Genomic DNA, 11,408 nt, shown 5'->3' on the forward strand with positions numbered 1-11,408 from the left:
TCATGAGCGAAATGACATATTTACCCCCGTGCTTTTTTTTATGAAGTAAATCTAAGTTTGAATATCAACCGCGTGATTTTAAAAATGTGTGGTCCAGATTTGGTTATAGGGTTATTACGGAAATTGGGGTTATCATTATAATGCACCCCTATATATATATATATATATATATATAGGACTGTGATCAATACCAAACCACTCCTAAACCTTAAACGCCGAACAACATCATTATATGATAACCTGGAGTTCATTATAATGAACTAATAACAAACTTATAATGAACTTCAGATTTCTAAACTATGTATGATGATGTCATTGTTTTTAAATCTCAGAATTCCCTATAATGAACTACAAATAAAGTTGTAATGAACTCCGCGTTATTATATAATGATATGTTTGGCGTTTAGTGTTTTAAACTAGTTTGGTATATATATATATATATATATATATGATTTTGTTAGTAATAGAAGAGATAAAGATAGGAAATTAGAAATTAAGAAAAAGAATGAGATAAAGAAAAAGAAGAAAGAAAAAGAATAGAGGGATATTAATGAGTAGGAAACGTGTCTTGTTTAGGAAAATAGGGGGAAAAGAAAAAGGAATTAAGAATTAGAAAATAGATAAAAAAAAATCATCCTTCTCCTCTTTCTTTCGCTCTCTCTCCAAGCATACTACCTACTCCTTCCTTCACTATAAGAGATTTCACAACTCTGATACTCCCTCCGTTCAGCCACCGTTCCATCACCGAGATAGCTCCAGCGACTCCACCGTGATGCAAGTAGGCCACTCTGTTAACCCCAAGTCCCAATTTTCATTAGCTCTTCTCATTTTCAGAAATTGAGTTGTTAAACCCACTTTCAAAATAGTTGAAATTAGAGGTTAGAGTCTTCCATAACCTCTTTAATCTTGGTTCTAAGTATAGTAGTGATATTATTTTGATGTGATTCTTTTTTGTTGGAGTAAAAATTAGGGTTCTTGAATTTGGGGGTTTTGTTGCTTTGATGCTTTTGTGTAAATTAGCTATGGAATTATGTAATTGGAAGTATGTTATGATGTTGATATTGCATAATGTTGGGAATGATTTTATCATGAAGTTTGATATTGGTTGTTGATGCTTAAATAAGCTGAAAATCCATAAAAAGGATGTGGTGAAAGAGGTTTAGTTGTTGGTTGATATCAAAAGACTTTTGGTTATGAGTTTAGCTTCAAAATGCCAATTTTTTGAGTTTAATTTTAAAATAAAGTTGTTGTCCTATATTCTCAAAATTAATTAGGTTTGTTTTATGGAGAAAAATGAAATTGTGAGGCTTATATTTTTGGGACAGCCGGGTATAGCCCTCATTTTCCAAAGTTATTGAATAGTATTCTCGAATTACTATGCTTCTTTTTGGTATAAATGTAGTTAGAAATGTTTTAACTTGTATATATGATTTAGTTGACTTATTTTGTGAGGAAGGAAATAATACAGAAAGTGAAATAGATAAAGGTGATGATTTGGTGCTACTTGTGTTTTAAGTGTTTATTTATAGATTGTATATGTGATTGTTTGAAAAATTAGGTGAACCGAGTGCAAGCACAAGCGATAGGGGAAAGGGCCAAATTCATGGTTGACTAAGCAAGTAATAGAGTTTTTGTGACGTGTACATGTAGTGTACGTGTGTTCTAGAGTTCAATCCCTTTTACTTCAAGACATATTGCTACATTTTTTATGTGTTTTGTCTTCTTACACAATAGAACTTGAATATGATTGTGTGATCTGTATAACTTACTTGATGACAGGAATGAGATGTTGAAAGGTGAGATGATGTAATTATGTATTGAAAAATGTGAAATTGAATGTGAAAAGTATGTGTTACGCCCCATTGCTTGAGTGAGTTACAGGGTATAGTTGGCATGCCATAGGACAGCAATACTGCACACATGTTGATCGCTCATCTTCTGGATAACCGAAGCGATGATCTATATGATATATCGATAGTTGACATGTACCATATATGGAAAATATATGACGGTTGCCTTGCGATTGGCCATATGAAAGATTACAGTGTCTGATACGGACGTACATGATAAACGCCCTCATCGGGCTACAGATAGTGTCCGTGTACCCGTGTCCATCACTAAGCATAACTTGTGGCTCTATTTTTGAAATAATATGTTTGTGCTTTGAATTCTTTAAATAGTTATGTTTTCCTCAAGTAAAATTATGTTAATTGATGAAAGGAAGTGACAACAACTCGTATTATATGTGGTAGTGTGTTATATAGTTCTGATTGATAGGTGATAGGTGGTTATTATTGAAAGTATTACATAATTAATATGAATGCTTATACTGGGTGACATTGTTTTGAACTTGTATATTGACGCCTTACATAATTTGAATATGTGGTGTACGACATTCCAGGTAATAAAGTGTTTACTTCGTGTTAGTGATATAGAATGAAGCTTTAGAGATTTTATCCTCGAATGCGTTTACATTACGAGCTTTTCGAAGCTCACCCCATTTACTTCTCCCTCTTGCAGAGTATAGAAGCGAGTGAACTCGCTAGTTGGCAGCAGCACGTGTCAAGTCACTACCTCCCTTTTTGCTGGTAAAGTTGGAGTTTACACGTGGCATGTTTAGGTTATCTTTTGTCTGTAAATAGTTGGGTTACAAATGTAAGGTTATAACCTTCTTTTTGTTATTGGAGTTGTATATATCTATCGAAACAGGTTAATGTTATTTTTTTATGTATAGTTGTAAATAGTTGTGTTATCAGGTTTAGTTACTTATATGATAGTGTCGTATGTTGAGTGTTTGCAAACAGAAAAAAAATATAGGCAGGTTTTGTTTATCAATCGTACCGAAATGTGACATCACTTATTCGGTTAAAACTAACCGAGTAAGTGGTGTTACATGTTTGGTATCAGAGCCCAAATTTAGGCGATTCTCGGGCTTTAGTTGAGACTTTAATATGTATAGAAGCATGCCACATAGGTTTGAAATGTTTGTGACTTGACTCAGCTGCCATTTTAACCAGGATCGAGATGTCAGGTGAGTAAGCCTCTAGTCCTTTACAGGTTTCTTCTGAGTCTGAGGAGGTTCCTTTAGCCAATGTTGTTGCTCCTATGGCGGGGCAAGATGATATATTATTCACAATGGCAATTGCAATGCAACAGATTGCTAGGAATGTGCCACCAAGTCAATCTTCAATCATTAAACAGATGCATGAATATCACGCTGAAGAATTTAGAGGTAAACTAGATGATAATCCAACCAAGGCTGAGTACTGGTTGGAACCATTAGAGCGAATATTTGGCTTTATGACTTGCACGCCAGATCATAAGTTACAGTGTGCAACTGCACTTTTGAAAAAAGAGGCTTATAGGTGGTGGGCCAGTGTGGCTCGTGCTACTCTTCCATAAATGTTGACGTGGGATTTATTTCTGAATAAATTTCGTGAATGTTATGTTGGGGAGCAGTACATAGAAGACCGACGACAAGAATTTCTATAGTTAATTCGAGGTAGAAGGACTATTCAACAGTACAAGATTGAGTTCCGACGTATTTCGCGATATGCACCAGAGAAAATTATTCAGATGTGGATATGTGTCGGAAGTTCAGAAGGGGTTTGAGGAGTATTATCCTAGCTGGGCTAGTTGGATTGGAGACATCAGATTTGACAAAGTTATCACACGCTGCCCGGACTCTTGAACAACTTAAAGTTACTGAGAAAGTTGAAGAGGGCTCTATGAATCACGAGAAACGACCTGTAGAATCATCTCACTCGGCTTCTCGATTCTTGGGGAAAAGATTCATAGAGGTAACATGAGTTCAGCGCCTAGTCGATTCCAAGGCCAAAAACCAAGCCAAATGTTAGAGTTTAGGCCAAGGCAACAGACAACTTCAATGGCTAGTACTGGAAGATCAGACAGAGTACCGATGTGCCAATATTGTGGAAGACCTCACCATGGTGAATGTCGAAAACTGCTAGGGACATGCTTCTTATGTAGATCTAAGGATCATTACTATAGAGAGTGTCCGAGGGGACAAGTATCTTCTGAGACTAGATCGGTGCCAGAGGTGCAACAAGGCCGGGGAATCGGAAGGGGTTTTGGAGCAGCACGAGGACAGAGGGCTACATCTGAGCCCATTCAGAGGCCAACAAAGAGAACTCCTTCACGTGCTTATGCTATATGGACTCGCAAGGACACCGACGCTCCTGATGTTATACTTGGTACTTTTACATTAATTGATGTGCCTGTTTTTGTTTTAATTGATCCCGGTTCTACTCATTCATATATTTGTGATAAACTCTTAGAAGAACATAGTTTACCCTTAGAAAAGACTAAATATGATATCTTAGTGTCAAATCCCCTGGGTATGAGTGTGGTAGTGAATTGAGTTTATAGAAATTGTCCTATGTTCAAGGATGCCTCTTTTTAGCCAACCTGATGAAGTTACCATTTTGCGAATTTGACATTATTCTCGGAATGGATTAGTTGTATGTTCACTGTGCTCTAGTTGATTGCGGTAAGAAGAGAATAATATTGTACACACTAGATAGGCCTTAATAACTGACATACTTGGATTTTACATGGTTTTAGAGGGTGGTTTTGTATGAATTTGATCATATATCGTCTATTATTATGTGTGTTTATATCTACTTCTCTATTATGTTGGTATGTTGACTATTTTGTTAAGAATATGTATAAAAAGGTGCAAAATAGGTGGATGTGCAGCAGCCTTGGTTGGAGACAATTTTACTGGAGATTTTGAATTCCAATCAACCCCTAATGCATATCATTCTCTTCGTCTTCGAAAGAGCTATGCGTGGGTATCTTAAACACCCCAATTGGAGCTTTGTAGAAGAAGTTATGGTCGTTTTACAAACACTGCGCTGTCTAGAAAATCTCACGCGGCCGGGTGAATTGTTACCTTATAATTCCACCCGACCGAGTGTCGCAAATTGAGCGCTGGAAGGTCAGAAACTGGTCGAAATCATCACCCGGCCGGGTGATTTTTACCCTTTATAATTCCACCCGGTCGGGTACGTTGTTTTGGCGTATTTTTATGCCAAAACGCGATTTTTGATGGGGAATAAAAGGAGAAAACGCCTAGGGTTCAATCTATTCTACAATTACCGCCAAACACACATTCTCCCTCTCTCCGAAGAACTATTGGAAGACGATTGAAGATTCAAGCTTTAATTCCTCCGCCAATTGTAATTCGTATCATGAATTCCATTGTTTTTCTTAGTTTTGGTTTGTTTTCTACCATGAACATGAGTAGCTAAGCACCTTTCATGTAGAATTCTTGGTGAAGATGCATTGATTCATAGTTTTAATCCAATTGACTTCGGTTTATCTTGCTCTTGCAATTGTTTGAATTATTCTTGTGCTTTTTCCTATCAATTGCTTGATCACAAATTGAGAGTGTTAGGGTTTCTTAGAGTAATCGGGGGATGAAATATTTAATCTTGAAAGATGAATAATTCACACCTTAATTCAATAGAACTCGGGAGAGTTGAGATTTTGAGTGGGATCATTAATCTAATCAAACTGTTAGGAGTTAGGTCTAAAAATTAGAAGGGGACTTCAATTATTACACCTAATCTACGGATTTCTCACCTCGGGGGGGAGTTTAATCTACAATCGTGATTGATTCAACAATTCTGGAGACTTTAAATGGTAAATCTATTTCAATTGGGTTAGACTATGAGTTGCGCATCGGATCCCGAAATTCTGCATATTCCTCCATCATCTTATACAACTTGCTTAATTGCTTTCTTGTTTAAGTGTTTTAATTTAATCTCTGAATTTATATGCTTTAGTAGTTGTTAGTTTCAAAACCCAAAATTTCCTGATTGTCTGGATAGTAGTTGAAATTTGTTCGTGGTACTTAGGTTTGCACTTAATTGTCTCTGTGGGATACAATATACTCTTGCTTGCTAAATGCTACAATAACCCCGTACACTTGCGGGTATTAATTGGGTAAAATAAAGTTGAGTCAAGTTTTTGGCGCCGTTGCCGGGGACAATTTTGTGTTATATAGCTTGATATCATGATAATAATCAAGATTACTACTTCAGATTTTACTTCTTTATTTTTCTTTTAATTTTTCGAGTTTCACATTTGTGTTTCGTGTTCAGGTGTATGCACACACGTTCTAAAGGCTTGCCTCTAGAACCTTTCGACTCTGAGATCGAAGCATCGAACCGGAAGAGGAACACATATAGGAGGCTCACGCAGAAAATTCACACTTCTTTGCCTACCCGCCCAGGAGCATCTTCAGATCAGAGGGATCTTTCACCCATCTGATCACCAGTTCAGGATCATATTCAGTTTGATCCCGTTTCTCATAGTCTGATGGAGAACGAAGAGGGTAACAACGACCCACCACCCCCTCCTCCCACTAATGCTGAGCTTCTACGACAGTTGGAGGAGTTGCGCCAACAGGTCAATCGTGGACCATCTGTGCCTGTGCAAAATCAGTATGTATACCAAGGAGTGGCAAACCCAACTGTCCATAACAACATCGTGGCCAACACTTTTGAGCTGAAAAGAGGACTGATTCAGATGGCGGAGAACATTGCTTTTAGGGGTAAATCCACAGATGACCCTAACAAGCATATCACCAAGTTCATTCAGATCAGCAACACAACGAAGTTGAATGGAGTGACAGATGAACAGATTCGACTGAGGTTGTTTCCCTTCTCCCTGGAGGATTCAGCAAAGGACTGGTTGGAGAGTTTGGAGTCGGGTTCTATTAGAACATGGGATGCTATGGTGGAAAAGTTCTATCCCCCGAGTGAGGCTATTAAGAGGCAACATGAGATCATTGCCTTTCAGATAAACCCTGCAGAGAATATTAGAGAAGCATGGGGGAGGTTCATCACCGTGGGGAGCGCCAATGTTGTTTGTGAAAAAGAAAGATGGATCATTGAGACTATGTATCGATTATCGACAGTTGAACAAGGTAACTGTTAAAAATAAATATCATTTACCTAGAATTGATGATTTATTTGATCAACTGAAGGGAGCAAGCATATTTTCGAAGATTGTTCTGCGATCAGGTTATTACCAGTTGAAGGTGAAAGATGATGATGTGTTTAGAACAGCTTTCAGAACTCGTTATGACCATTATGAATTCAAAGTTATGCCTTTTGGGTTGACGAATTCCCCAGCTGCTTTTATGGATTTGATGAATCGGGTCTTTCAACCATACCTTTATTACTTTGTAATTGTGTTTATTGATGATATACTCATGTATTCTAAAACCAGGGATGATTATGAACGACATCTGAGGACAGTCTTGCAGGTATTGATAGATAAGCAATTGTACGCAAAACTCAGTAAATGTGAGTTTTGGCTGACAGAGTTTGTTTTTTTGGGTCATATTATATCAGCAAAGGGAATTCGAGTGGATCCGAAGAAGATTGAAGCGGTTGTGGAATGGAAGTCTCCGAAAAATGTTTCAGAGGTTCGTAGTTTTCTGGGTTTAGCAGGCTACTATCGCAGATTTGTGAATGGTTTTTCTATTATAGCAAAGCCAATAACTACTTTACTCCAGAAAAATGTACCATTTAACTGGAGCGATGAATGTCAGGTATGTTTTGAAAAACTAAAGGCGATTTTGATGGAGGCACCTGTACTAATTCAACCTGAATCGGGAAAGGAGTACATTGTATTTAGTGATGCATCACATAATGGTTTAGGCTGTGTATTGATGCAAGAAGGAAAGGTAGTTGCTTATGCTTCCAGGCAATTGAAAACACATGAGAGAAATTATCCCACACATGATCTAGAGTTGGTAGCCGTTGTATTTGCCTTGAAGATTTGGAGACACTACTTATACGGTGAAAGATGTTATATCTACACAGATCACAAGAGTCTTAAGTATCTACTTACACAAAAAGAACTTAATTTGAGGCAGAGAAGATGGGTAGAGTTACTTAAAGATTATGATTGTGTGATTGATTATCATCCAGGTAGAGCGAATGTTGTGGCAGACGCACTCAGCAGAAAATCAATTGTAGCTTTGAGAGCGATGAATGCACGGCTGGAAATATCAGATGATGAAAATCTTGTGGCAGAACTAAGAGTGAGATCGACACTGATTCAACGAGTTAAAGATTCTCTAAAGAATGATGATAAAGTGAAGATTAAGTTTGATCAGATCTCTCAAGGGAAGACACATGGATTCGATCAAAGTCCCGATGGATACTTGTATTTCAAAGGAAGATTGTATGTACCAGATGACAAAGAGTTGAAGAAAGATATACTCCAAGAAGCGCACAACAGTTTATATTCTATGCATCCCGGAGGTAATAAAATGTATCGTGACTTGAGGGAATTCTATTGGCGGCATGGTATGAAGAGAGATATTACAGAATATGTGGCAAGATGCTTAACATGTCAACAAGTCAAAGTTGAACATCAAGTTCCGTCAGGTTTATTACAATCAATCACCATACCAGAATGGAAATGGGATAGAATCACGATGGATTTCGTTGTAGGATTGCCCTTATCACCTCAAAAGAAAGACTCAGTTTAGGTAATTGTTGATCGGTTGACCAAATCAGCTCATTTTCTTGCGGTAAGAACTGATTATTCACTAGAAAAGTTGGTTGAGTTGTATATTAGCGAAATTGTGAGATTACATGGAGTACCTAGCTCGATAATATATGACAGAGATCCATGATTCACTTCGAGATTCTGGAATAAATTTCAAGAAGCCTTAGGTTCTCGACTACACCTTAGTACAGCTTTTCATCCACAGACAGATGGTCAATCGGAATGAGTAATACAAATTCTAGAAGATATGTTGAGAAGTTGCGTCATCAACCTTGAAGGTAGTTGGGAAAAATACTTGCCGTTGGTGGAATTTGCATATAACAACAGTTACCAATCGAGTATTCAGATGGCTCCGTATGAAGCACTCTATGGCCGTAAATGTCGAACACCGCTATGTTGGACAGAGCTGAGTGAGAACAAGATTGTGGGTCCTAAAATCATACAAGAGGCGGAAGAAAAGGTCCGATTGATACGAAATCGATTGAAGGAAGCGTCTGACAGACAGAAATCTTATGCAGATTTGAAGAGGAAACACATTGAATTTTGTGTTAGTGACAAAGTGTTTTTAAAAGTGTCTCCTTAGAAGAAAGTGCTTAGATTTGGTAAGAAAGGAAAGTTGAGTCCGAGATTAATTGGCCCCTATGAGATTTTAGAACGTGTTGGTCCAGTAGCATATCAACTCGCATTACCACCTGATCTAGAAAAGATACATAATGTGTTCCATGTTTCAATGTTGAGAAGATATAGATCAGATCTTTCTCATGTTATCCAGGTTGAATCGGTTGAAATACAACCAGACTTGACATACGAGGAAGAACCGGTTCAGATTTTAGCAAGAGAGGTGAAAGAGCTTAGAAACATAAGAATAGCGCTTGTTAAAGTATTGTGGCAAAGTCATAAAATAGAAGAAGCTACATGGGAGCTGGAAGATACGATGAGACAACAATACCCCTACCTTTTTTAGTCAGGTATCAATTTCGAGGACGGAATTTCCTAAGTGGGGGAGAGTTGTAATATCCCAACTTTAGAAAGAATTAGAAATTAGAATAAATAAAAAAAATAGGAATATATATATATATATATATATATATGATTGTGATCAATATTGAACCACTCTTAAACCTTAAACGCCGAACAACATCATTATATGATAACATGGAGTTCATTATAATGAACTAATAACAAACATATAATGAACTTCAGATTTCTAAATTATGCATGATGATGTCATTGTTTTTAAATCTTAGAATTCCCTATAATGAACTACAAATAAAGTTGTAATGAACTCCGCATTATTATATAATGATGTGTTTGACGTTTAATGTTTAAAACTAGTTTGATATATAATACAACCCTATATATATATATATATATATAGTCGTGATCATATGATAACCCCTAAATATCGTAATAACCCTATAACCAAATCTGGACCACACATATTTCTAATCATGCGGTTGAGATTCAAACTTAGATTTACTTCAAAAAAAAAAGCACGGGGGTAAAGCTGTCATTTCTCTAATTTAAATTCTAAATTTTGCCAAATATCACGTAAAATGATAAAATGATAGGTTTATTGCATAGAATGATAGTTTCGAGATTCAAACTTAGATTTACTTCATAAAAAAAAACGCGGGGGTAAAACTGTCATTTCCCTCATTTAATTTCTGAATTTCGCCAAATATCACGTAAAATGATAAAATGATAGGTTTATTGCATAGAATGATAGTTTTGCCGGATAGAATGATACTCTGAGTTGATAAAATGATACTTTTGACTGACTGATAAAATGATAGGTTTATTGCATAGAATGATAGTTTTGTCGGATAGAATGATACTCTGAGTTGATAAAATGATACTTTTGACTGACCGATAAAATGATAGGTTTATTGCATAGAATGATAGTTTTGCCGGATAGAATGATACTTTGAGTTGATAAAATGATACTTTTAGCTTATAAATGTTAGGTTTACTGCATAAAATGATAGTTTTGCCGGATAAAATGATAATTTCAGCCGATAGAATAATAGTTTTGCCGGGTAGAATGATACTTTCAGCCGACAGAATGATAGGTATTTTTGGTGTATAAAATGACATTTTTGTTTAATAAAATGATACTTTTACCTGATAAAATGATAATCTAAGCGGATAAAATTACAGAAACCTTATAAAAATGATAGTTTTTCCGGATAGAATGATACTCTGAGTTGATAAAATGATACTTTTAGCTTATAAATGTTAGGTTTACTGCATAAAATGATAGTTTTGCCGGATAGAATGATACTCTGAGTTGATAAAATGATACTTTTGACTGACTAATAAAATGATAAAATGAGCGAAATTCAGAAATTAAATGAGCGAAATTTGGATACGTAAATTTTATCATGGGCGAAATGACATATTTACCCCCGCGCTTTTTTTTATGAAGTAGATCTAAGTTTGAATCTAGACCACATGATTTTAAAAATGTGTGTCCCAGATTTAGTTATAGGGTTATTACGAAATTGGGGTTATCATTATAATGCACCCCTATATATATATATATATATGCTTTTGTTGGTAATAGAAGAGATAAAGATAGGAAATTAGAAATTAAGAAAAAGAATGAGATAAAGAAAAAGAAGAAAGAAAAAGAAGAAAGAAAAAGAATAGAGGGATATTAATGAGTAGGAAACTTGTCTTGTTTAGGAAAATAGGGGGAAAAGAAAAAGGAATTAAGAATTAGAAAATAGATAAAAAAAATTCATCCTTCTCCTCTTTCTTTCGCTCTCTCTCCACGCATACTACCTACTCCCTCCTTCACTGTAAGAGATTTCACAACTCTCATACTCCCTCTGTTCAGCCACCGTTCCATC

Source organism: Salvia splendens, chromosome 2 (genome assembly GCF_004379255.2).
Source record: "Salvia splendens isolate huo1 chromosome 2, SspV2, whole genome shotgun sequence".
NCBI classification, from domain to species: Eukaryota; Viridiplantae; Streptophyta; class Magnoliopsida; order Lamiales; family Lamiaceae; genus Salvia; species Salvia splendens.